This window comes from Ixodes scapularis, unplaced genomic scaffold (assembly GCF_016920785.2).
Source record: "Ixodes scapularis isolate PalLabHiFi unplaced genomic scaffold, ASM1692078v2 PGA_scaffold6__148_contigs__length_123643588, whole genome shotgun sequence".
NCBI lineage: Eukaryota > Metazoa > Arthropoda > Arachnida > Ixodida > Ixodidae > Ixodes > Ixodes scapularis.
In genome coordinates this window covers 116,141,639-116,143,725 of record NW_024609881.1, presented here as the reverse complement: position 1 = coordinate 116,143,725, position 2,087 = coordinate 116,141,639, and the positions used below count along the sequence as shown (strand labels likewise).

General features: G+C 52.4%; 1 pseudogene; it reads right to left on the bottom strand.

Annotated features, from left to right (window-relative positions):
* Positions 1 to 873: 873 nt before the first annotated feature.
* LOC121833019 lies at positions 874 to 1,728 on the bottom strand (annotated as a pseudogene).
* Positions 1,729 to 2,087: the final 359 nt, after the last annotated feature.

Genomic DNA, 2,087 nt, shown 5'->3' with positions numbered 1-2,087 from the left:
GACAGGTGACTCCTTAAGGTCACGTGACCTCACGGGAGGTCGCGTGACGTCAAGGGAGTCGCGTGACCTCGGGGGAGGGGGGTCACTTGACCTCAGAGGGTCACGTGACCTCAGGAGAATGACCTGACCTCAGGCGGCCACGTGACCTCAGGGGGTTCACGTGACTCAGGGGGTCACGTGGCCTCAGTGGGGTCACGTGACCTTAGGGGGTCATGTGACCTCAGGGGTCACGTGACCTTAGGCGTCACATGACCCCCTAAGGTCACGTGACCTCGGGGGGTCACGTGACCTTGACGATGACAATTTTATGACGTCATCAGTGACGTCACTGATGACGTCATCAGTGATGATGACGATGCGGATGCCAATGACGTCATCAGTGATGATGACGATGACGATGCGGATGCCAATGACGTCATCAGTGACGTCACTAATGACGTCATCAGTGATAATGACGATGACGTCATCAGGTTGCATGCAACCTGGGTTGCATGCAACAGGTTGCATACAACTCGTATGCCATTTGCATGCAACAGGTTGCATGCAACCTTTTGCATGCAATTCCCGAAGGAACCCGAGGTTCTCCCGAAGGAACCCTAGGTCCTCCCGAGGTCCTACCGAGGAAACCCGAGGTCCTCCCGAAGGGCCTCGATGTCCTCCCGAAGGACCTCGGGTTCCTTCGGGACGACCTCGGGTTCCTTCGGGAGTCCTCGGGTCCCTTCGGAAAAATTTACCCATAATGCACCGCGCGGTTACGCCGACAGCGACCGCGACGCCGACGGCAACGGCGACGCCGACGCCGCTCAAGCCGGAAACGGGCGCCTAAGAGCTGCGCTCTAAAAAACCCAGAGACACAGAGAGAAAAGTAAAAAGTCAAGTAGCCCGCCGCCCCCTGCAGCGCCTTGAGGAGAAGCGGGCACTCCAGCGAGCGAAGGACTCGAAGAATGGCTTGGAGCCGTTCTGCAGCGTGTGCGAAATGGTGTCATCGGCTGTGTCGAGCCTGAACCCAAGAAAATCCACGCGTCGCGTGGGTTGTGCTCGTTTCGCTTAGGTTCAAACGAAATCCCGACCGCAGCAAGTTTTCTACGAGGAGGCGCACCGTAGACGCCAACTTGTCTGGGTCGGGATGGGCGCACAAGAAATTGTCTATGTGAGACCAAGCCCAGAGCCCACGCGAGTGCACTTCTCTGGCACTGACTGTTGCCAAGAGCTGCATGTAAAACGGTGCCGGGCGTATCACGAAGGGCATTCCGCAAAAACGGTAGTAACGGCGGCCTACTCTAAATGTGGTCAAGTTACGAGAGGAGGGATGAAGCGTGATATAGTAAAAGGTCTCGGCAAGGTCGAGCTTAAAGAGGGGTTCAACGATATCCGGACTTCGGTCGAAAATTTGTGGAAGTTGCCCTCTGACACTTGTGAAGTAAGGAACAGAAAACCGATTTCGCCTGCGTGTCCTAGTTGTTGTGTAAAAAAAAGCTAATATATTGGCATTTCTGGCACCTCTCAACTCACTCCCATACCTCAGGGTCACACCTGGTCCCCCTCCTAGTGACGTCATTGGGGGTGCCATGCAGCTTCCCGTGTGCTCTATCGGAGGACGCTTCCTCCCTTTCTCTCTGCTGACATTAGCGGGCCTTATGCTGTGGCTTAAAGCCGAGCGACGTCACGTAATCTATTCGCCGTAGTTCCTTCGAAGGAACTGAAGCTCACGATGCTCCTGAAAAACATGTGCTGTTATTGCGGAAAAGGAAGGCCGAATAATATGCACAGCTGGTTCTCATCAATCTTACCAAACGCGAATCAAAAGGGATAACTCTTCGAAAGTCCCAATAACACCGGAAACGTCGCTGTACTGTAGCCAGGCGAGAATGAACGGTTTCCTCTCAAAAGCCAAACACGTTTAACTAAAAAAAAAAAAAAAATTCATTTACAATCTACAAGTGTAAAAATAAGTAAAAATGATACATGAGGTTGGGTAAAAGCTATAACTCCACGTGTTTCGTTCGCTTGAATTCCGCACTGGAGTTGTATATGTTGCAGTTTTAGTATTTCATGAAAAAGAGACGCAAGTTTAACCACTTCCAAAA